Source organism: Bombina bombina, chromosome 2 (assembly GCF_027579735.1).
Source record: "Bombina bombina isolate aBomBom1 chromosome 2, aBomBom1.pri, whole genome shotgun sequence".
Taxonomy (NCBI): domain Eukaryota; kingdom Metazoa; phylum Chordata; class Amphibia; order Anura; family Bombinatoridae; genus Bombina; species Bombina bombina.
This window is the reverse complement of record NC_069500.1, coordinates 544222389-544249082: the sequence shown is the minus strand read 5'-3', so window position 1 is coordinate 544249082 and position 26694 is coordinate 544222389.

Sequence of the window (26694 nt, the reverse complement as noted above, 5' to 3'; positions counted from 1 at the left end):
CTACCGCCGGTATTTGGAGTCAGTCAGGAAAGGGTCTAACGCTCACTTTTCAGCCGCGACTTTTCCATACCGCAGATCCCCTTACGTCAATTGCGTATCCTATCTTTTCAATGGGATCTTTCTAACTCTGGTATTTAGAGTCGGGACTGAAGTAGCTTTTAACTACTGTGCTCTAAAGTACACTAACACCCATAAACTACCTATGTACCCCTAAACCGAGGTCCCCCCACATCGCCGCCACTTGATTAAATATTTTTAACCCCTAATCTGCCGACCGCCACCTACGTTATACTTATGTACCCCTAATCTGCTGCCCCTAACACCGCCGACCCCTATATTATATTTATTAACCCCTAATCTGCCCCCCACAACGTCGCCTCCACCTGCCTACACTTATTAACCCCTAATCTGCCGAGCGGACCGCACCGCTACTATAATAAAGTTATTAACCCCTAATCCGCCTCACTCCCGCCTCACTAACCCTATAATAAATAGTATTAACCCCTAATCTGCCCTCCCTAACATCGCCGACACCTAACTTCAAATATTAACCCCTAATCTGTCGACTGGAGCTCTACGCTATTCTAATAAATTTATTAACCCCTAAAGCTAAGTCTAACCCTAACACTAACACCCCCCTAAATTAAATATAATTTAAATCTAACAAAATAAATTAACTCTTATTAAATAAATTATTCCTATTTAAAGCTAAATACTTACCTGTAAAATAAATCCTAATATAGCTACAATATAAATTATATTTATATTATAGCTATTTTAGGATTTATATTTATTTTACAGGTAACTTTGTATTTATTTTAACCAGGTACAATAGCTATTAAATAGTTAAGAACTATTTAATAGCTAAAATAGTTAAAATAATTACAAAATTACCTGTAAAATAAATCCTAACCTAAGTTACAATTAAACCTAACACTACACTATCAATAAATTAAATAAAATACCTACAATTACCTACAATTAAACCTAACACTACACTATCAATACATTAATTAAATACAATATCTACAAATAAATACAATTAAATAAACTAACTAAAGTACAAAAAATAAAAAAGAACTAAGTTACAAAAAATAAAAAAATATTTACAAACATCAGAAAAATATTACAAGAATTTTAAACTAATTACACCTACTCTAAGCCCCCTAATAAAATAACAAAGACCCCCAAAATAAAAAAATGCCCTATCCTATTCTAAATTACTAAAGTTCAAAGCTCTTTTACCTTACCAGCCCTGAACAGGTCCCTTTGCGGGGCATGCCCCAAAGAATTCAGCTCTTTTGCCTGTAAAAAAAACAAATACAATACCCTTCCCCCCAAAATTACAACCCACCACCCACATACCCCTAATCTAACCCAAAACCCCCTTAAATAAACCTAACACTAAGCCCCTGAAGATCTTCCTACCTTATCTTCACCATACCAGGTTCACCGATCGATCCAGAAGAGCTCCTCCGATGTCCTGATCCAAGGCCAAGCAGGGGGCTGAAGATGTCCATGATCCGGCTGAAGTCATCATCCAAGCGGGAGCTGAAGAGGTCCATGATCCGGCTGAAGTCATCATCCAAGCGGGAGCTGAAGAGGTCCATGATCCGGCTGAAGTCTTCTATCAACGGCATCTTCAATCTTCTTTCTTCCGGATCCATCTTGAAGACCTCCGACGCGGAACATCCTGCTGGCCCGACGGACTACCGACGAATGAAGGCTCCTTTAAGGGACGTCATCCAAGATGGCGTCCCTCGAATTCCGATTGGCTGATAGGATTCTATCAGCCAATCAGAATTAAGGTAGGAAAATTCTGGTTGGCTGATGGAATCAGCCAATCAGAATCAAGTTCAATCCGATTGGCCGATCCGATCAGCCAATCAGATTGAGCTCGCATTCTATTGGCTGATCGGAACAGCCAATAGAATGCGAGCTCAATCTGATTGGCTGATCGGATCAGCCAATCGGATTGAACTTGATTCTGATTGGCTGATTCCATCAGCCAATCAGAATTTTCCTACCTTAATTCCGATTGGCTGAGAGAATCCTATCAGCCAATCGGAATTCGAGGGACGTCATCTTGGATGACGTCCCTTAAAGGAGCCTTCATTCGTCGGTAGTCCGTCGGGCCAGCAGGATGTTCCGCGTCGGAGGTCTTCAAGATGGATCCGGAAGAAAGAAGATTGAAGATGCCGTTAATAGAAGACTTCAGCCGGATCATGGACCTCTTCAGCTCCCGCTTGGATGATGACTTCAGCCGGATCATGGACCTCTTCAGCTCCCGCTTGGATGATGACTTCAGCCGGATCATGGACATCTTCAGCCCCCTGCTTGGGCTTGGATCAGGACATCGGAGGAGCTCTTCTGGATCGATCGGTGAACCTGGTATGGTGAAGATAAGGTAGGAAGATCTTCAGTGGCTTAGTGTTAGGTTTATTTAAGGGGGGTTTGGGTTAGATTAGGGGTATGTGGGTGGTGGGTTGTAATGTTGGGGGGGTATTGTATGTGTTTTTTTTACAGGCAAAAGAGCTGAATTCTTTGGGGCATGCCCCGCAAAGGGCCCTGTTTAGGGCTGGTAAGGTAAAAGAGCTTTGAACTTTAGTAATTTAGAATAGGGTAGGGCATTTTTTTATTTTGGGGGTCTTTGTTATTTTATTAGGGGGCTTAGAGTAGGTGTAATTAGTTTAAAATTGTTGTAATATTTTTCTGATGTTTGTAAATATTTTTTTATTTTTTGTAACTTAGTTCTTTTTTATTTTTTGTACTTTAGTTAGTTTATTTAATTGTATTTATTTGTAGATATTGTATTTAATTAATGTATTGATAGTGCAGTGTTAGGTTTAATTGTAGGTAATTGTAGGTATTTTATTTAATTAATTTATTGATAGTGTAGTGTTAGGTTTAATTGTAACTTAGGTTAGGATTTATTTTACAGGTAATTTTGTAACTATTTTAACTATTTTAGCTATTGTACCTGGTTAAAATAAATACAAAGTTACCTGTAAAATAAATATAAATCCTAAAATAGCTATAATATAAATATAATTTTTATTGTAGCTATATTAGGATTTATTTTACAGGTAAGTATTTAGCTTTAAATAGGAATAATTTATTTAATAAGAGTTAATTTATTTTGTTAGATTTAAATTATATTTAACTTAGGGGGGTGTTAGTGTTAGGGTTAGACTTAGCTTTAGGGGTTAATAAATTTATTAGAATAGCGGTGAGCTCCAGTCAGCAGATTAGGGGTTAATGTTTGAAGTTAGGTGTCGGCGATGTTAGGGAGGGCAGATTAGGGGTTAATACTATTTATTATAGGGTTATTGAGGTGGGAGTGAGGCGGATTAGGGGTTAATACATTTATTATAGTAGCGCTCAGGTCCGGTCGGTAGATTAGGGGTTAATAAGTGTAGTTAGGTGGAGGCGACGTTGTGGGGGGCAGATTAGGGGTTAATAAATATAATATAGGGGTCGGCGGTGTTAGGGGCAGCAGATTAGGGGTACATAGGGATAATGTAAGTAGCGGCGTTTACGGAGCGGCAGATTAGGGGTTAAAAATAATATGCAGGGGTCAGCGATAGCGGGGGCGGCAGATTAGGGGTTAATAAGTGTAAGGTTAGGGGTGTTTAGACTCGGGGTACATGTTAGAGTGTTAGGTGCAGACGTAGGAAGTGTTTCCCCATAGACAACAATGGGGCTGCGTTAGGAGCTGAACGCTGCTTTTTTGCAGGTGTTAGGTTTTTTTTCAGCTCAAACAGCCCCATTGTTTCCTATGGGGGAATCGTGCACGAGCACGTTTTTGAGGCTGGCCGCGTCCGTAAGCAACTCTGGTATCGAGAGTTGAAGTTGCGTTAAATATGCTCTACGCTCCTTTTTTGGAGCCTAACGCAGCCATTCTGTGGACTCTCAATACCAGAGTTATTTTAAAGGTGCGGCCAGAAAAAAGCCAGCGTTAGCTACGCGGGTCGTTACCGACAAAACTCTAAATCTAGCCGTGTATCAATAATTTAGCATTAGAGTACATTTCTTGTTGTAATGTAATACATCCCAAAACCAAATTAGTAACATTATTACGCTTTCTAAATGCTAAAGTTATATTGTTCTTGTTGTTAATTAAGTGAGATATAAGTTTTACTTGTTCTTTAAAGTGTTCATGTACCAAATTATTCAAAATAACTGCTTGTGTATATGATTGGTCTGCTCCTTTCATCCCTGTTGTTGCCAAATTGCTTATTCTGGTACTCAGTGTTTCAATATCTATAGAATTCAGGAATCCTGTTGCTGTACCTATTCCTCCTAACAAGGTATCATACCATGCTCTTTTTACTCTGGTTTTATGTTTTTCCTCAAACCAAGTAGTTCTTTTAGATAACCAAAAATCAGATCCCTTCTTCAAATATTTTACAGTATCATCACATTCAGGGTAAGTATTACAAACATCCCAATGAGACATGTTAATATGATAAGTATATAGACCATACTGTATGTCTAATAGTAATGTTTTGGATTTATCATCAACCAATTGAATAGGGTCAGCACTTTGCTTAATAATGTGGCAAACCTCATCATGGAATGTTTTTGGAGGAGCCCCCCCCCAAAAAAAATCTGTAAAGTTAAAAATTCTGTGTGTTAATAATATAACAACATACAGATGAAGACTTTGGAGCCTCTTCTGGACTTCTTCAGCCGTCGGATGATGGATGTCTAGCCCCCGCTTGGGCTTAGATGAAGATTTCGGAGCCTGGAACGATCGGTGATACCTGGCATGGTGAAGACAAGGTAGGAAGATCTTCAGGGGCTTAGTGTTAGGTTTATTTAAGGGGGGTTTGGGTTAGATTAGGGGTATGTGGGTGGTGGGTATTGTATGTTTTTTTTTTACAGGCAAAAGAGCTGAATTCTTTGGGGCATGCTCCGCAAAGGGCCCTGTTCAGGGCTGGTAAGGTAAAAGAGCTTTGAACTTCAGTAATTTAGAATAGGGTAGGGCATTTTTTTATTTTGGGGGTCTTTGTTATTTTATTAGGGGGCTTAGAGTAGGTGTAATTAGTTTAAAATTGTTGTAATATTTTTCTGATGTTTGTAAATATTTTTTTATTTTTTGTAACTTAGTTCTTTTTTATTTTTTGTACTTTAGTTAGTTTATTTCATTGTATTTATTTGTAGATATTGTATTTAATTAATTTATTGATAGTGTAGTGTTAGGTTTAATTGTAGGTAATTGTAGGTATTTTATTTAATTAATTTATTGATAGTGTAGTGTTAGGTTTAATTGTAACTTAGGTTAGGATTTATTTTACAGGTAATTTTGTAATTATTTTAACTATGTTAGCTATTAAATAGTTCTTAACTATTTAATAGCTATTGTACCTGGTTAAAATAAATACAAAGTTACCTGTAAAATAAATATTAATCCTAAAATAGCTATAATATAATTATAATTTATATTGTAGCTATATTAGGATTTATTTTACAGGTAAGTATTTAGCTTTAAATAGGAATAATTTATTTAATAAGAGTTAATTAATTTCGTTATATTTAAATTATATTTAAGTTAGGGGGTTGTTAGTGTTAGGGTTAGACTTAGCTTTAGGGGTTAATACATTTATTAGAATAGCGGTGAGCTCCAGTCGGCAGATTAGGGGTTAATGTTTGAAGTTAGGTGTCGGCGATGTTAGGGAGGGCAGATTAGGGGTTAATACTATTTATGATAGGGTAAGTGAGGCGGATTAGGGGTTAATAACTTTATTATAATAGCGGTGCGGTCCGGTCGGCAGATTAGGGGTTAATAAGTGTAGGCAGGTGGAGGCGACGTTGTGGGGGGCAGATTAGGGGTTAATAAATATAATATAGGGGTCGGCGGTGTTAGGGACAGCAGAGTAGGGGTACATAGGGATAATGTAAGTAGCGGCGGTTTACGGAGCGGCTGATTAGGGGTTAATAATAATATGCAGGGGTCAGCGATAGCGGGGGCGACAGATTAGGGGTTAATAAGTGTAAGGTTAGGGGTGTTTAGACTCGGGGTACATGTTAGGTGCAGACGTAGGAAGTGTTTCCCCATAGCAAACAATGGGGCTGCGTTAGGAGCTGAACGCAGCTTTTTTGCAGGTGTTAGGTTTTTTTTCAGCTCAAACAGCCCCATTGTTTCCTATGGGGGAATCATGCACGAGCACGTTTTTGAAGCTGGCCGCGTCCGTAAGCAACTCTGGTATCGAGAGTTGAAGTTGCGTTAAATATGCTCTACGCTCCTTTTTTGGAGCCTAACGCAGCCATTCTGTGGACTCTCAATACCAGAGTTATTTAAAAGGTGCGGCCAGAAAAAAGCCAGCGTTAGCTACGTAGGTCGTTACCGACAAAACTCTAAATCTAGCCGTATGTGAGTTACCCTTCTATTCCCTACCCTTGCCAACTGTATCAGTGTTGCTCAGAGTGTTGAAACTGTCAATAGAAGTAGATATGTTACTAGCTACTGTATGCGGTGTAGATAGATCAACAAGGATTGTTACTGGTCGGGGTATAGATAGGTCAATAGCAGTTAGTTCTGAACACTTAGTTAATGGACAAACTCACAAATGTTCATCTAATGTTCGTTTAAGTGCCTTACTAAAACCCTGGAACTCCTCTATCTCCTTTATCAATGAGTCTCTTTGTGCCTCTAAAGCTGAACACCTGGCAGCCTGTTCTCTTAATCTATTGCGGTAATTTTGTGAATGATGATTACTATTTTCCCTGCGCACCTTGCATCTAAGCTCCTCCTTAGCAGCGTCTTTGTCCCCCAATTCCTGCTTGCTCTTTTTATCTAAAGTACTTGCTGTTACAGGTTTTTGTATAGTATTTACTGTTACAGGTTTTTGTATGGTATTTGCAACTAAAATGTATGGGGTAATAAAGAGATCTGTTAAACCAGGGGAATGTACTGTGTGACACACTCTAGGTGAAGGGGCCTCGTGAGGTACACTTGGGGAAGGAGTTTCCAGCAAACTGGGAGTGGGAGATTTATGAGGTAGAATAACAGAGGGCTCAGAGCTTATTGGATGAGGTAGGTAATATTGTGGTTGGTGGGAGGATATTGCTGTTAATATAGCCCAAAAAAGGTAGGAGTGCTGGGAGGTTCAGTTATTACAGTAACAGGTATACCCGGGGTGCTAGGAGTTATTGGGGCAACCGGGCGGGATGGAGACAAATCAGTAGCAGTGAGTTCTGGAGACTGAATTAGTTCTGGACACTGAATTAAAGGGCAAATACAAGTATGTTCCTTCAATGTATGTGCAAGTATTCTATTAAACCCTTGGCTTTCTCCTAACTCATTCAGCAGCCAGTCCCTTTGTGCTTTTAAAATACAACAATTATATTGGGCCTGGGTAAGTAGCTCATTCAGTTTAACACAATACTCTTGACAACTAAGGTCATTCCCCTCTCCCTCTAAATTAGGTCTAACCTTTTTCCCAGCAGCGCTTGCGGACCCCCTCACTCCTTTCTCTCTATTTCTTAGACACTTGGTGAGTGCAGCTGAAGTAGTGGCTTCTATATGTCTTGTTGGGATCTCTGAGGGAGGGTTTTTAGGAATTAAAAATATGTGAGGGATTATATCAAAGTCTGTCAAATTAAAGGCTGGATGTAGGGTAGTCGGGGAGGAATCAGAGTTCATTGAATAGACTAATAGGTAATAAAAGCGTGTCTGTGGTGTGTTTTGTGTCTTTCCCCCCTCCTTCCTGTTGTTAACCTCTAGTATTAGTAACACCAAATATATAGAAATATTGTTCACACACAAAAAAATCAGGAGTACTATAAGTGCTCAGAGGAGTGCTGGTCAGAAGGTGTTGAAACACTGTCCATACTGTTGGTAGCTGATTTGGTGTCCAGGGTATTTTCAATGTCCTCTTTTACCCACGGTGCAAAAACTACTGTTGAAAGATCTGGTGTTGTGGTGGGTGGAACAGGATGCTGAGTGTGGGGTTCTGGAATACTGTCCACGGCGTCTGTTGCCTGTATCTTTATGAGGCGTGCCCAGTCCTGGGCACACTCTTCTTCTGTGTCTTTATGAGAGGTGACCGATACCTTGTCACTCGCTTCTCCACTCTTTGGACAGAGCTTGACTCGTGAAGCATGTATCCAGATGTCCCTGTCATCAGTCAGTACTGCAGTCCTGGTCACAGCTATCACAGTCACAGGTTTGCTGAATGGGAAACCTCCTTTCTTGGATCTATTCAGCTGTCGAATGCAGATCAGATCTCCAGGCAGATGTGCAGGAAGAGGTAAACGAGAAGATACATCACCATAGATGCCATTCAACTTATCGATCAAATGCTTTACATACTGTTCCTTAATACACTCTAAATCACCATTTTTAATGATAAGTGGGCCTCTAACCCATGGAGTTGAGAATGGTCTACCCATTAGGACCTCAAATGGGGACAACCTGGTTGTCCGATTTGGGGGTCATACGAATTTCTGCTAAAATTGCAGGTAAATACTGTTGCCATTTAATCCATGTGCCTGCTGTTGCCTTTAAAAGTTTTTCCTTAATAGTACGATTCATTCTTTCTACTATCCCTCTACGCCATGGGCCTGTGCTATAAAAAGTGGTGCACTGCTTTCTGGTATGCCCACATTCCCTTCTTTGGAAAAAAAACATTCTCATCTAAAGTTAACCCATTAGTGTTCCAGAAAGACATGTCACCCTTGGTGGCATGTCCCTGGAGTTCAAGAAACATGTGGTCTGTAGGACATGAAGGTGGGGCTAAAACAGCATACATCAGGACAGATGGTCCAGATGTATGTGAAGCATTAGCAGCTTCTTTAGCAACTCTATCTGCCAGCGCATTACCCAGGGAAATAGGGTCAGTTCTATGTGTGTGTGCACGGCAATGAATGATCGCTATGTCTTTTGGGAGTTGTATGGCCTTTAAAATGTCATTAATGAGATCGGTATTAGAGATGGTCTTACCATCTGCTGAGACAAACCCACGTTGTTTCCATATCATTCCAAAATCATGCACAACCCCAAAAGCATAGCGAGAGTCAGTGTAAATATTAACAGATTTATCCTTAAACATCTTGCATGCTTTTGTAAATGCTATTAATTCTGCAGCCTGAGCAGAAGGGTAAGCTATTGGGCCTGCATCCAGTACAATGTCTGGTAACTGCACGACAACATACCCTGTCTTGTAAATCCCATCACTAGGTCGAGAACAAGAACCATCTACAAATACATTATCTGCATGGTCAAAAGGTTTGTCAATTAAGTCAGGTCGTGGTGTAGTAATGTAATGTATTACCTCTAAACAGTCATGGTCAGTTTCCAGGTCTTGTGAGCCTAAAAGTAGGGCATTTAGAATCTGGGCTGGGCCAGAGTTACTATTGCTATATTTAATAGTCAAATTTGTATTATTTAACAATATACATTCATAACCAGAAAGTCTTTGGGCTGTCATGTGTTGAGTGGTTACATTTTTTACAAGGTATAAGACTTGGTGACTTGTATGTAATACTACAGAGTGACCTAGTGTAATTGTTTCAACCATCTCTACAGCCATGGCGCATGCCGCCAATGGTCGGAGACACGCCGGCATCCCCTGTACCGGTACTGGGACTATTTTGGAAAAGAAAGCTACGGGGCACATATTGCCTCCACCATGCTCTTGGGCACAGACAGCAGCCATGGTTTTACAGTTGTCCCTCACATACAAATGAAATGGTTTACAATAATCAGGTAGTCCTAAGGCAGGGGCACTGATAATGCTGGTTTTGAGTGCAATGTAAGATTTAGTCATGTCTGTGGTCCATTGTATGCGTTCTGGGCTGTCCCCTAATGTGGCCTGTCTTAGTATGGAATCATGATGGGAGCATTCAGGAATCCATTGTCTGCAATAATTAATCATGCCTAAAAAGGTGAGCATTTCCTTTCTAGTGTTTGGTTTAGGGACCCTTTGTATAGCTTGTATGCGTTTGGAACTAATGGACCTGTGACCATGGGAAAGTACAAAACCCAAGTATTCCACTTCTTTCATTCCTACTTGCAATTTATGTTTAGCTATTTTGTGACCTTCAGCAGCAAGGTGCTTAAGCAGACTAATGGTGTCTGCTGTATTTGCCTCCTGACTAGGATTACACAACAGTAGGTCATCGACGTACTGAAGGAGGACAGAACCTTGGATGGGTGTCCATGACCGCAAGGTATGTTGGAGCACCAGCGAATAAACCGCGGGTGATGACACATAGCCTTGAGGGAGGCAGGCCCACGCTAGCTGCCGCCGACCATAATAAAAAGCCATAAGTAATTGTGTCTCAGGGTCCAATGGGACAGAGAAAAATGCATTAGCTAAATCATTTACTGTGAATATACAGGCGTCATGTGGAATGGCTGTAAGTAAGGTTGTAACATCAGGGACAATAGGGGCAATAGGTATTACTATATCATTAATAGCCCTTAAGTCCTGTACCAGTCTATATTCATTATCTTTCTTTGGTATTGGGTTTATTGGAGTATTATAGGGGGAAACCAATGGACGAAGAATTCCTTTATCAAGGAATTCCTCTATCACAGGTTTAATACCCTCTATTTTCTCCTTAGATAATGGATATTGGTTTATGTATACTGGGGTAGTATCAGGTTTCAACCTAGCCTTGTATGGGGTACATTTAATCAACCCCACATCCAACTTAGAGGATGCCCACACTGAAGGTGGGACTTCACTCAATAAGTCATTGTAAAAACTTAAATTAGTAGATCCCATGCTTACACCTAACCCACCCTTTTTAGTGACATTAACATTTACCCCCAAAGGACCCATAAGATCCCGACCCAAAAGGTTCAAGGGGCACCCTGTTATGATATGAAATGGGTGAAATATGTATTGGCCAGTACTAGGTACCCTGACTTCAAGCATTGGTGTGATGCGAGTCTGAGTCAGCACTCCATTAATCCCTAAAAAAGGTTCAGTTTCTCCAGTAGTGCCCCCATACATATCCGAGCATAAAGCAGAGCATGTTGCTCCTGTGTCTACCAGAAAAGGAAGGGGTTGACCCTCCACCTCTAGGACCACGTATGATTGCTCGTGATAAATTGTGAACACCGCTGGAAAAATTGGAGCGCTACCTTCTAGGCACCCCTATGGCCATTGTATGTTATGTCTGGGTGCGTCTGTAAGTGCAGGGGGTTGGGGGATGTAAGCTGTCTGTTCCATTGTCAGGGACTGTAAGGGGGGCCTGAATTACTGGGGGGGTTTGGGCATTCATTTTTCCAGTGACCCTGCTCCCCACAATTAAAACACTGTGTTCTATTGCAATTATAATTACCCCTTCCTCGTCCCCTACCTCTACCTCGTCCTCTCCCATACATTCTATAACCTCCTGTATTATCTCTTTCTCTGGCTTGGAATGGGTCACAATGCTGCAACCCTTGCTTTTGATAAAAAGCAACATTTTTTCCCTCTAATTTCTTGATGTCAAAACAGCCTGCCCCCTCTTTTTCATGAATTCTTTTCAAGAATTCCCCTGGTTTTAATTCTGGCCATTCAGAGACAAGCTGTTTTACCAACAAAGAAAGTTGAGGCTGCATATTCCCTATGCAAGTCTATGCAAGCCTATGCAAGTCTGAACTTTTAAAGAGCCCATTGCATTATCTGATTCCATTCCAGCCTCCTCCTTCCAGCATTTATAAAAGCGTTTAACAAATTCAACCAATGTTTCTTTCTGACCTTGTTTGCAACTTAATTCAATTGACATACTCTGTTTATCCTTCCATACTCTATGCATTTCTACAGACAATTCTTCCCACATAGCTGCTCTTAATACAGGATTATTTAATGAATACCTTGTAGATGTATCAGTATCAATTTCATTAATGGTTTTAACCCTTTCCCAATCACACCCTGATTCAGTGTCATGGTCTAATAGTGCATCTATAATAATATGTATGTCTGGTTGTGTCATGTTCTGTCCCTCTAACATACTCTTTAAATATTGAATTCATGCAGATGGATGTTGTCGAGGGTTAGGTGCCCCCTTAGTAATTTCACGTAACTCACTAGGTGTCAAAGGTTTAATTATAAGTTGATCACCTATAGTAAGAAAAAGGATTTGACAAAGTAATTCCTCATCTTCCTCCTCTATTTTAATATATGAATCCCTTTTCTGTCTCTGATATCTCCTCAACTCTGTAGCCTGTGCTCTTGTTAAAGGCATTAAAGGAGGTGATATAGGAGGGCGTGTGAGAGATACAGGATGGGATGGGGGTAGTGGGGACACAAGTGGTAAGTTAGGTGAGAGGAGAGAAGAACTACTTTCATCAGAAGGTAGAGGTGGGTAAAGGAGTGGGGTAGAGGAGTTAGAGGGTGGTGTTAGTGGTATAGGAAGATTTTTAGGGATAGTAGGAAGGTAGAGGTGGGAAAAGGGGTGGGATAGAGGAGTTAGAGGGTGGTGTTAGTGGTGTAGAAGGGGGATAAGGGAGAGTATTAGGGATAGTAGAGGTTGAAGAAGAATCAGAAATCACTGAGGTATTTGAATTATTTTGCCTTGACTGAAGGGTTGCTACTGCAATAGTTTGTAGTTCATCGTCTGAGGGGGTCACTAAACTAGGGTATAATTTGTTATATGATGGCAGTAGAGGCTGTACCTGAGATGGAACTGGGGGACGCATATATATTACTTGTCTATGCACTTCCTTGTGTCCCTTTTTATTCCCTTTAGTGTTAGTGTCCTGCCAATATGGGGCAACTGCTAACCAATTTTCACCACCCTTTCTCGTATATATTCCATATCCCAGCCAGGATCACCCTTATACCAAGGAAAAGCCTTTTCATCACCTAGACACAGCCCTTTTACCATATTCTTATGAAATTTATCATTATCCCCATCTCTAGGAAACGGATCAGAGCTCCTCATGGCCTCTGTCCATCCAGCTATTTGGTCCACCCAAGGGATAACAAATGAATATTCATTAGGTGATACCCTCCCCACATAATCTTTACAAGTCTCCCCTGGTCTTGGTGATGGAAAATCTTTAGACTGGGATTTTCCCATTCTCATCTCTTAACTTATCATATATGCAACAACACTTATTTCATAAGCAGCAGCACAATATCAAATAGCAAGCAACAAGTAACAGCAAATTAGTAATCTATCCTTTTGCAAAAAAAAACAACAAAAAAACCCAAAATATATTTATCTTGGTTGTGCTGAATACCTACAAAAAAAATGTTTCTTTCTTTTTTCTAAAAATGCTTAATTGTGCATAAGGGTAAATTTTTATAACTTTACACATAAACAGATTAGTACAAAAAACAACTTTATGAAAAATAAAGCACTAAAAACTAGGTATACAGAATTAGAGATATACATATCATCATCACGTCAATTAAGCAACCCAATAAACACAAAAAATGATAGAGCACATGTCCACAAAAAGCCTGAATTCAGGTAACCAGTGTTTCCAGTCAGAACCCAATATTTTCCTATATTTCTACCCAAGAAATGTTAAACCATAAAACCGGGTCTTACCATAAGACCTTTAGTCTACCTTAGACTATAATACCAAATTATTTTTTACCCCTACATACAAATAAGATGGGATATTTTGTGGACCCCAGAAATAAGTGAAGGGATTATATATGTATAAAAAACAATAACACCATTCGACTTACCTTGGGATCACTTCATCCCACCCCAACGCTGCCACCACAGTTGTCAGTTTAAAATTTGACAATTTTTCTACTGTTAATTTGTCCTTAGAGGTTGGGTGTGGGCCTAGTAACGAGGTTGTCTCCTCTGATTCCTCGTCAAAATTCTGTTGCCCCACCCCCCTCTGGGTCTCCTGCTACTGCCTTTCCCTCTCTGTCTGTGATACTCTATACCTCCCCTTGTGTCTCCCCCTCCCGCCTCGCCTGTCCTCCTTCTAAAAGTTTCAAATATTGTATAAAATGAATTGTATTATCATCTGATAAGAAATTGTCATGTGTATAACATATAGGTTGTGAAAATAAAAAAAGTGATTGATAAAATAGATGATTTGTAGTTATGCTGTTGCCTTTTTCAAAGTATAGTTCCAAACTAATAAAATATAACAAGGTTGTATATAGTCATTAACAAAATGTAATACAGCTTTAAGTGGAATCGCTATGGACACTATAAAAGAGCCATTCAGGCTCATTGACAGAGATCTGACAAAGCCCTGGCCAAATCCCAGAGTGGGAGGGGTGAAACGCGTCATCTGGCAAAACACACATGGTGTTAGTTTGGTGAAGACCTCACACGCTGGAATCTACATGTGCTAAATCACATCTTTTGTTGCAAACAGCAGCTGTGAATTCAAACCAAAGGGTAATATTAATGTAATGACCACAAATCACCTGGATACCTTGCACTGGAATTGAAACTTTGTTGGCGAACAATGAGCTTTGGCTAGCTGTTACTTGAGACGCCTGGGTACTTTAAAGTTAAGCAACAAGTGTGCTAAATGACGGGGAGATTCCTTTAACACTGGTTGATTGGATCAGATAAAAGGTACTTTCGCAAGTGGTATTAAGATCGTTATGATAAGATCCTTTGCATCAAAGTATAATACCTTGGGACTGATCTAAATCTAATTTACCAAAGTATAGGTATTAGAAGTGGACGTTTAATTTTCGTTAATTTGTGCCCTCTATCCTATCTGGAGGGTGCTTCGTCACTAAGTGCTCCTAAAACTGCTGAAAAAACTTTTTAGTTCAATTAGCTGGGTAGCGTGCAATTAGCACTAAGAGTTTCCACATAACTGTGCACAGTGACAGCAATTGGATTTTGTCACTTTTGTTCTTTATTGAATATATATGGTGTGAAATGTTGCTATAAATGTTTCTATAAAGTGGTGTTTTTTATTTTTGTTTTCACAATAAATACAAGTATGTTTAAAATTGCATTGGTGCGGCCTTGCCATTCTTTGACATATGAATATATATCATTGCCCTTTCTTTTACTTTTGCATAAAAAACCCTCAATGTTAGGATTCAAGAGATAGGTTAGGGATCAGGGTACAAAAACAAACTTAATAGGTTGGAACTGAGAGACAAGCAGAAACAAGGAAAGAAAAGATACTGCTGAGCTGGGGACAGAGTATTGTCAAAGTTGACATGTGCTCCAAAATGCAAGTAGGTGCATATGTTGCCAGAGTCAAATTACACACTCTCATCAATGTGAATCTGTCATCAATAAAAAAAGAAGGGCACTTGCAGGACTTGACACACACTGTGACTCTCAGCAATGAAGATGTAGACTAAAGCTTCAACAACGTCTTAGCTGTTTAGTCCCTAGGAGGGCAGAATGCATACAACACCCTGCATTAGTAAAACACAGACACTAGAATGGAGGGAGGGTTTAAAAAAATAAATTGAAATCTGTAAGAAGTGGTAGGACTAGATTACAAGTAGAGCCCTATTTAACGCTCCCGCTTAAGTGGTAACTGCGCTAGAAGTAAGCTTTTTGCATGCGTCGGGTTTTCACTCGTTTTATAAGTTGAAAGTAAACAGTTTTAGCTCTCACTCTAACTCAACGCGTGTAAAAAGCCGAAGTTAGAATATCATAAGCGCGATAACGTATTAACCCATAGAAGTTAATGGAGCATAAAAAGTTTGTGAAAAAACACCCTAATCGCATGTAAACCCGAATGCATATTCTCAAGTGCGCTAACCCCACATGAAAATATGAATATTTCACATTTCAATGTGCTGCACATAGCAGAATATGTTTTATTTATTCATAAATACACTTCTATTATATAGAACATATTCTACTATGTGCAGAACATAGGAATGTGAAATATTTATAGTAAATACACAGTATAACACTTTATTAAATATGAATAATACATAAATAGGCTTTTACACATTTTCATCTACTTAACTGCAAAGGGCTCCAATGCACTTATATATACTGTATATATGGCTATATATGTGTTCAAATGTATTTATGTGTTTATTTGTGTATATATGTCTGTAAACACATATATATACATATAAATACATATATATATTTACATACATACATACATATACATGCTTAGATATGTGTATGTATGTATCTCTTTGTTAAAGCCCTTTGTCTGTTTTTTTTTCTAACACCTGAGACCTCATATCTTTGAGCCTTTATAACTTTTTTGTGCAATATTTTTTTTAAATAATTTTTATAAGATAGTTATTATGAGTGTAAATGTACTTTGTAATGTATTTTTGATGTGTTTTGTGACACTTTTTTGTTTAGCGAAACAGTTAACCAGAACTCTGAGAAAACGCTAACCTAAAGTCTGTTAACTTCAATTGCACTCAAGCAATCGCGTTTACTTTGAACTTGTAATATGAACGAAACACCTGATGCCAGAAACACCTGTGATAAATATCTTTTCACTCAAGCATAACAGTGAGCGATCCACTCGTAATCTAGCCCATTGTGCGAACTAGATGCATTTGAGTAAACTTAAAATATCTGTTAAGGTACTGGATGTGGTCCAAGATATACACAAACCTTTTGATTTTAGGGCTACATGTGTTGTGAATTGACCCTATTAGTTAAGCATGCTATTTATTTGAAAGAGAAAAAATACAAAAGGTTTGACACACGTTTAGACAAAAGGGCTGTATCATTTCAGTCTTTTTTAAAAGTAAGATGTGCATGGAAATACACATGCCTCTGCAGGCATTTAGTCAACTATGGTCTCATGATCTACCTATATTCTTCTTCCTATTTACAGGGTGGTGAGAATAGATTACAGCATTAAGCTTTCCATAACAAAAAAAGGAGCAACAACTATTTCCAAAAGAACCTTGTGCACTACAATCACACACTGCTCACTCTGTAACATTTGGCAACCTATCACAACTGACTATACTCTCCAGTATCTTCCTTTGACATGCATAGCTTATAAAGTTGTGGATTGACTCTGAAATGTGAGTCGACTAAAAACATGCCATAATTAAAGCTAAAAAAAACAAAATTTATGCTTACCTGATAAATTTCTTTCTTTTGCGATGTACCAAGTCCACGGATTCATCCTTACTTGTGGTATATTATCCTTCCTAACAGGAAGTGGCAAAGAGAGCACCACAGCAGAGCTGTCTATATAGCTCCCCCCTTAACTCCACCCCCCAGTCATTCGACCGAAGGCCAAGGAAGAAAAAGGAGAAACTATAAGGTGCAGAGGTGACTGAAGTTTTTACTAAAAAATACCATCTGTCTTGAATAGACAGGGTGGGCCGTGGACTCGGTACATCGCAAAAGAAAGAAATTTATCAGGTAAGCATAAATTTTGTTTTCTTTTGCATGATGTACCGAGTCCACGGATTCATCCTTACTTGTGGGTTACAAATACCAAAGCTTTAGGACACGGATGAAGGGAGGGACAAGACAGTAACCTAAATGGAAGGCACCACTGCTTGCAAAACCTTTCTCCCAAAAATAGCCTCCGAAGAAGCAAAAGTATAAAAATTTTAAAATTTGGAAAAGGTATGGAGCGAAGACCAAGTCGCAGCTTTACAAATCTGTTCAACAGAAGCATAATTTTTAAAAGCCCATGTGGAAGCTACCGCTCTAGTAGAATGAGCTGTAATCCTTTCAGGAGGCTGCTGTCCAGCAGTCTCATAAGACAAACGGATGATGCTTTTCAGCCAAAAGGAAAGAGAAGTCGCCGTAGCCTTTTGACCCCTACACTTTCCAGAATAGACAACAAACAAAGAAGATGTTTGACGAAAATCTTTGGTTGCCTGCAAATAAAATTTCAAAGCACGAACCACGTCCAAGTTGTGCAACAGACGTTCCTTCTTAGAAGAAGGATTATGACAAAGAGAAGGAACAACAATTTCGTGATTGATATTCCTGTTAGTAACAACCTTAGGGAGGAACCCAGGCTTGGTACGCAAAACCAACTTATCAGCATGGAAAACAAGATAAGGCGAATCACATTGCAATGCAGATAGTTCAGAAACTCTTCGAGCTGAAGAGATAGCAACTAGGAACAAAACTTTCCAAGATAAAAGCTTAATATCTATGGAATGCATGGGTTCAAACGGAACCCCCTGAAGAACTTTGAGAACTAGATTTAGACTGCATGGCGGAGCAACAGGTTTAAACATAGGCTTAATTCTAGCTAAAGCCTGACAAAAAGCCCGAACGTCTGGAACATCTGCCAGACGCTTGTGCAACAGAATAGACAGAGCAGATATCTGTCCTTTTAGGGAACTAGCTGACAATCATTTCTCCAATCCCTCTTGGTGAAAAGACAAAATCCTAGGAATCCTGATTTTACTCCAGGAATAGCCTTTGGATTCGCACCAAAAAAGATATTTACGCCATAACTTATGATAGATTTTGCTGGTAACAGGCTTTCGAGCCTGAATCAAGGTATCTATGACCGACTCAGAGAAACCCTGCTTTGATAGAATCAAGCGTTCAATCTCCAAGCAGTCAGTTGTAGAGAAATTAGATTTGGATGCTTGAATGGACCTTGAATGAGAAGGTCCTGTCTCAGTGGCAGAGTCCATGGTGGCAGAGATGACATGTCCACCAGGTCTGCATACCAAGTCCTGCGTGGCCACGCAGGAGCTATCAAGATCACCGAAGCTCTCTCCTGTTTGATTCTGGCAATCAAACGAGGAAGGAGAGGAAATGGTGGAAACACATAAGCCAGGTTGAACGACCAGGGTACTGCTAGAGCATCTATCAGTACTGCCTGAGGATCCCTTGACCTGGATCCGTAATGAGGAAGTTTGGTGTTCTGACGAGACGTCATCAGATCCAATTCTGGTGTGCCCCATAGCCGAACCAGTTGAGCAAACACCTCCGGATGGAGTTCCCACTCCCCCGGATGAAAAGTCTGATGACTTAGAAAATCTGCCTCCCAGTTCTCTACTCCTGGGATATAGATCGCTGACAGATGGCAAGAGTGAGCCTCTGCCCATCGGATTATCCTTGACACTTCTATCATCGCTAAGGAACTCTTTGTTCCGCACTGATGATTGATATAAGCCACAGTCGTGATGTTGTCCGACTGAAACCTGATGAATCTGGCCGAAGCCAGCTGAGGCCATGCCTGGAGAGCATTGAATATTGCTCTTAATTCCAGAATATTTATCGGTAGGAGAGCCTCCTCCCGAGTCCACAAACCCTGTGCTTTCAGGGAATTCCAGACTGCACCCCAGCCCAGAAGGCTGGCGTTGATTGTAGATAAAATAAAACTAACAGTTTAACACCTCTTTCACTTTACCCTTCCTGCTTAGAGCCGGCAAAGAGAATGAGTGGGGGTGGAGTTAAGGGGGGAGCTATATAGACAGCTCTGCTGTGGTGCTCTCTTTGCCACTTCCTGTTAGGAAGGATAATATCCCACAAGTAAGGATGAATCCGTGGACTCGGTACATCATGCAAAAGAAATAGACATTTTCACCCCTTCCCTAAGGGGTGTGGACAGAACTGACCTAGTTATCTGTATATGGGTGACTTCCAGAGAGTACCCCCTTCTAGAGATGTCCAGACAAAAAAGGTGGTCTAGGAAAAAAATGGGAGGGAGACTGGTAGGTACTACCCAGGGATATGGGCCAAGATATAGAAATTACTATATTTTGTGTTAAAATTTCTAGTTATCTTTGCCCTCCCTGGTAGTAATACCTACAAGTGAGAAGAATAAAACACTTTTAAAAATATAAGGATGGGAAAGAAAAAACACAAATACAAGGTATTGCAAAAAGTATCCAAACTGCAGCTAGGCAAATTTCCTCAGGAGTGCCATCTGCCTCCAAAGCCCAAGATGTGGCGACTGCCCTAGTAGAATGCACTTTAAGCCCATCTGGAACCTGTTCACCTCTTTGTTTATATGCTCTGGAGATGGCCTGAACTATCCAATTTGAAATAGTGGACGTGACAGGAGCTTGACCAATCCTAGGTCCTTTAGGGATGATGAATAACCGATCAATCTTGTGAATAGACAGTGTCCTAGAGACATAGATATGAAGACAACAAACAGCGTCTAAATGATATAGAGATTTGTCTTGAACCTGCTGACTTTGCGGACAAAAAGAAGGTAAAATTATATCCTTATTCTTGTGAAATCCTGACACAACCTTAGGTTGGAATTCTGGAACTGTTCAAACGATATTTTTGCCCTGTTAAAAGGAAAGGCATGATTCTCTTATAGAAAGTGCTTGAAGTTTAGAAACTGGTCACACTGAAGTAATAGCCACCAAGAATACAGTCTTCAAAGTCAAAGACCAGACTAAAGATAAATCCCAGGAAGGAACAGTCATTTTGGTAGAAGATTGGATAAATATGTAGAGGGACACCCAGCTCTGTCCCCATCATGGCTGGACAGAACTAGGAGGAGGAGGAGGGGGGTACTGTCTGGAAGTCACCTATATACAGGTAACTTGGGGTGTAGTCAGTTCTGTTCATGCCCCTTAGGGGAGGGGTTCTCATTGGTAGGTATTACTACCAGGGATGGCCAAGATAAAGGAATTCTGTTTGGAGTTTATAAAGAGACTCAAATGTTAACATTCTAGGCACTGCACATGAATTTATATTAAATGTATTGTGCTATACCCATAAGAGCAATGTTTAATTTCCTCAGGTTGGTTGGTTAATTCACACTATGGGCCTGATATTTAAAATCTCGCCACTCAGGTGAGATGATCTAAGAATTATCATCGGCATGGCGAGGCCCTTAAAAATTTTTATCTTGAGAAATGTTTATGTTACTATTAGTGTTCTTTATGTGAAACAAAGACTCCTACATTACAATACAAGGTCTTAAAAAAAATCCCAAAGATTTTGCATGATTTTTCTTGATGCTGGTGAGGTTTTCAGCAATCAATTGGACATTAAATTTACATTTAAGGATAAGACATAAAAAATATCACCTGTTGCTCAGCACTTTAAATAAAAAGATCATAGAGGGGCAGAGCTTGGTATGAGATGGAGCAAATGTGTTTGTGCTGAGCAGGGCAGGAAATCGTCATATTGGTTTGTCACTGACAAGTTAATAATGGAGGTCAGAGGATCCACTCCCTCACTACCCTTACATACAAGGCCATCTCTAAGGGGAAACATTTTAACAACAGTCTGTATTATATTTAGACTGCACTGTACCTTGCTAACTCTCGGCTAGATTACGAGTTTTGCGTTATGAGGGGTGCGGTGCTAACTTGCACGTTATTGTCACTGCTCACTTACCTACAGCGCTGGTATTACAGGTTTTCATAAACCCAGCGTTATTAGGCAAGAAGTGAGCGTAGAGCAAAATTGAGCTCCATACCACACTCCATTACCAGCGCTCCTTAAGTCAGCGGTGAGCTGGTTTTACGTGCTCATGCACGATTTCCCCATAGTCATCAATGGGGAGAGCCGGCTGAAAAACAGCCTAACACCTGCAAAAAAGCAGTGTAAAGCTCCGTAACGATATTTATGTTTACACCTAACACCCTAACATGAACCCAGAGTCTAAACACCCCTAATCTTACACTTATTAACCCCTAATATGCCGCCCCCGACATCGCCAACACCTACATTTTACTTATTAAACCCTAATCTGCTGCTCCCAACATCTACGACACCTACATTATACTTATTAACCCCTAATCTGCCGCTCCGGGCATCACCGCCACTATAATAAACATATTAACCCCTAAACCGACGCACTCCCACATTGCAAGCACTAGTTAAATATTATTAACCCCTCATCTGCACCCCTAACATCTCCGTCACCTACCTACATTTATTAACCCCTAATCTGCCTGTCCCCAACGTCGTCGCCACTATACTAAATTTATTAACCCTTAACACCCCCTAACTTAAATATAAATAAAAAAAATCTAAATAAAAATTCATATCATTACCTAAATTATTCCTATTTAAAACTAAATACTTACCTATAAAATAAACCCTAAGCTAGCTACAATATAACTAATAGTTACATTGTATCTATCTTTGTGTTTATTTTTATTTTACAGGCAAGTTTATTTGGGGGGTTGGTTGTGTGGGTGGTGGGTTTTACTGTTGGGGGGTTGTTTGTATTTTTTTTTACAGGTAAAATAGCTGATTTCTTTGGAGTAATGCCCTGCAAAAGGCCTTTTTAAGGTGCTATTGGTAGTTTAGTTTAGGCTAGGTTTTTTTTTTATTTTGGGGGGGCTTTTTATTTTCATAAGGCTATTAGATTAGGTGTAATTAGTTTAAATATTTGATAATTTCTTTTTTATTTTGTGTAATTTAGTGTTGTTTTTTTGTAATTTAGGTAATTATATTTAATTAATTTAAATTATTTAATTGTAGTGTAATGTTAGGTGTTAGTGTAAGACAGGTTAGGTTTTATTTTACAGGTACATTTGTATTTATTTTAACTAGGTAGTTAGTAAATAGTTAATAACTATTTAGTAACTATTCTACCTAGTTAAAATAAATACAAACTTGCCTGTAAAATAAAAATAAACCCTAAGCTAGATACAATGTAACTATTAGTTATATTGTAGCTATCTTAGGGTTTATTTTATAGGTAAGTATTTAGTTTTAAAAAGAAATAATTTAGGTAATGATAGGAATTTTTATTTAGATTTCTTTTAATTATATTTAAGTTAAGGGGTGTTAGGGTTAGACTTAGGTTTAGTGGTTAATAAATTTAGTATAGTGGCAGCGACGTTGGGGGCGGCAGATTAGGGGTTAATAATATTTAACTATTGTTTGCGATGCGGGAGTGTGGTGGTTTAGGGGTTAATATGTTTATTATAGTGGCAGCAATGTCGGGAGCGGCAGATTAGGGGTTAATAATTTTATTTTAGTGTTAGCGATGCTGGAGGGCCTCGGTTTAGGGGTTAATAGGTACTTTATGGGTGTTAGTGTACTATTTAGCACTTTAGTTATGAGTTTTATGCTGTAGCTTTGTAGTGTAAAACTCATAACTACTGACTTTAGAATGCGTTACGAATCTTGCGGGATAGGCTGTACCGCTCACTTTTTGGCCTCCCAGAAAAAGCTTGTAATATCGATGCTATTGAAGTCCCATTGAAAAAAGACTTTGCGCAAATTGCGTAAGTTAATTTGCGGTACGGCCAAAAAAGTGTGCGGGACAGCTGTACCTACAAGACTCGTAATAGCAGCGGTAGTGAAAAAGCAGCGTTTTAACCCATAACTGCTTTTTTACTCAGAACGCAAAACTCGTAATCTAGCCGTCTGTAAGCAATAGATAAGTGGAATACTGTTCTCTATTGGTACCAAATCTCCTCAAGCCTAGTATTAATAGTTACAACTGATACAGAGGACTGCTTACTTGCCACATGATATCAGACTTTAAGGGAAATACACAAATGTATTATATATGGATCTTAAAGGCCCACTGACAACAATTGCAGAATGTTAAGTGACTTAAAGAAAGTTCAGAGTTACAATATTAAACTATACGACTATTTCAAACAACATTTTGTGTTCAACATTGACATTGTTAATTTTGCAGTGGGATCCTGTTTCACTTGATTGACAGTGACTAACACTACAGTTATCTGATATATAATATGATTATAATACAGTCACAATACATTTTATCAGTGTTCCCTCATTGTTTTTGTAAATCTGACAGAGAGTTGAGAGGTACCCGCTGGTAGAAGTTTTTTCTTATCAGGGAATGACTTACTACAAGCAATTTTCCTCACACTATATTTTTCAAGGCAAAAGACCATTTTCATCATAAAGATGTTATAACTTCTAATGCTGATACTCTAGAAACTTCAACGCTGGCACCCATGTATTGAATTTCCTGCACATTATACAGTTCCTGAAAGTGACAGATAGAATTGTCTCCTCTTTTCTTAAGAGGAGAGGGATAAAGAGTAGCAGATAAAAGGGGAGAGGAGAAATGTGATGAGAACAAAATGTACCTATATTGTATACTATTTTGCTGATGAGTTTTGCTGTCAAAAAAAATTCGTACCCAAACAGTTAAAGACTGTCTCACTAAATCACAACCTCCAGATATAATAGATTCTGCAACTGATAACTCACATGATTCTACAGTCCCTGGCATAGAAGAAACCACTAATGCAAATCTACTTAAGCAAATTAAAGTTTTGTTTCAAGAAGAATTTAAATCTGCTTTATTGATACCGAATAGCTCAACTGGAAGACAGAGTTGATGACATTGCAGGAGAAATTCCTTCTCTTCAAACTCAACTCCAAAATCAACAAGAACATAAAGTGAATCTGGAATCTCAACTGGAAGATCTGGAAAACAGATCAAGGAGACAGTATATTCACATCTGAAATTTACCCAAATCTTATACCAATTTACAAGAAGTTCTCAAGAACATTTTTCAGCAACTTTTCCCCAACCAAGAAGAATCAATGTTCCTTATGGACAGAGCTCATAGAACCCTTGCTAAACCCCCACCAACAGCAAGAGACATTATAGTAAAAATGCATTGCTACCACATTAAAGAACAACTTTTATAAGAATCCTGAAAAACTCAGAAAATTGAGTTTGGAGGACATACTTTACAGTTCTATACAGATCTTTCACCAGTTACTCTGAGAAATAGAAGATAGATGAAACCCATCACATCCGCTTTAAACAAAGCTAAGATTAAGTATAGATAGGCCTTTCCTTTCAAATTAGCATGTATACAAGTCGATTTATAACTGCTCTTCACTTGAGGAGGGAGTGGAACTCTTAAAAAAAAAACTCCAGATGTCTATTGAACCAGTTACACAATTAAAACCACCTCACAAGACCTCCAGAGAATCTACAGAATAAGGCAAAGGTGGTACAATTAAGAGAACAAGACAAGAAAATTACAGTGCTTTTCATACTCCATCTTCTCCAATATCACCGGTGAACACTCCTTGAGTTAAGATTTCTGATATCTAAAGTTAAGATGTTTATACCTTTTGAACGTTGCACTCAAATGAACTGGTTTCATGTTAGACTCAAAGCTTTGTATTAGGTGGTAATATGTGATGTTGTCACAAGGGTCTGGCTGCTTTGTATTTATGTTTATGTTTTACAAATTTTATAAAAGTTAGGGCTATTTCTATTACAGAAGCAGTATTTCTGTTCATTTGTGTTTTATAAGTTTAACAATCCCAAATTATTATGTCCTCAGGCTAATCAAAGGGCTCTGAGGGGAACCGGCACTCTCCCACAGGGTAAATGTTTTTTGTCATTTAATGTACTATTGCAAAATCAACCTTTTCATCCAGTCCATATTTGAGAATGACTTTAAAAGTAATTTTACACGTTAGAGGTCTTCATTCTAACATAAAAATAAAAAAAGCCCTCAATGAATATAAAACCCTAAATGCACACATTTTACTCTTACAGGAAACTCATTTTACCAAAGAACATACAACTAAATATTGGAGTAAGGAGTTTCCATGACAATCTCATGCCACAGACAGTAAGAAAGATTGTGGAATCTCCATTTTTATACATAGCTCACTTAATTTAAAGGTGATTAGAGATTTTGCTGGCAGATTTTTAATATTAAGAGGACAACTTGCTGGTATACCTCTCAAAACTTTGTATTAGGTGGTAATATGTGATGTCACAAGGATCTGGGTGCTTCGTATTTACGTTATATGGTATTACAATTTTATAGAAAAGTTATAGCTATTTCTATTACAGAAGCATATTTCTGTTCATTTGTCTTTCACAAACTTAAAAATCCCAATTTATTATGTCCTCAGGATAATCAAGGGGCTCTTAGGGGAACCAGCACTCTCTCACAGGCTGTTTTTTTGTCATTTAATCAAGCTTTTCATCCAGTCTACATTTTACAATAACATTAAAATTAATTTCACACATAGTTTCTTTCATGATTCAGACAGAGGGGCATATTTATGATTGTGCTAGCAGACATGATCCGATATAGCGGATCATGTCCACTGCACATCGATAAATGCCGACGCTCTCGGCATTTATCATTGCACCAGCAGTTCTTGTGAACTGATGGTGCATTGCCGCCCCTGCAGATTTGCGGCCGCTAGCAGGGGGTGTCAATCAACCCGATCATATTCGTTCGGGTTGATTTCTAGCGATTTCTGTCCACGGCCTCATAGCAGACGGACAGGTTATGGAGCAGCGGTCTTTAAACCGCTGCTTATTTACTTCTGTTTCACAGAAGCTTGATACAGAGCTTGATAAATATGCCCCAGAGCATGCAACTTTAAGCAACTTTCTAATTTACTCTTCATTCTCTTGTTATCTTTATTTGAAAAATAAGGCATTTAAGCCAAGGAGCCAGACAATTTTTGGTTCAGATCCCTGGACAGCACTTGTGTATTGGTAAGTGAATTTATCCACCAATCAGCAAAAACAACCCAGGTTGTTCACCAAAAATGGGCCGGCTTCTAAACTTACATTCTTGCTTTTCAAACAAGATACCAAGAGAATGAAGAAATGTTGATAATAGGAGTAAATTAGAAAGTTGCTGAAAATTGCATGCTCTATCTGAATCACAAAATAAAAAATCGGGTTCAGTGTTTTTTGGGCTGGCTTCTAAACTTTCATTCTTGCTTTTCAAATAAAGATACCAAGAGAATGAAGAAAATTTGATAATAGGAGTAAATTAGAAAGTAGCTTAAAATTGCATGCTCTATCTGAATCACAAAATAAAAAATTGGGTTCAGTGTCCCTTTAAAAAGAGAAAATAGGAAAGAAATTACTGTCCTAGATAAAAGCAAGAGATTCAAGCACTCTTTTGA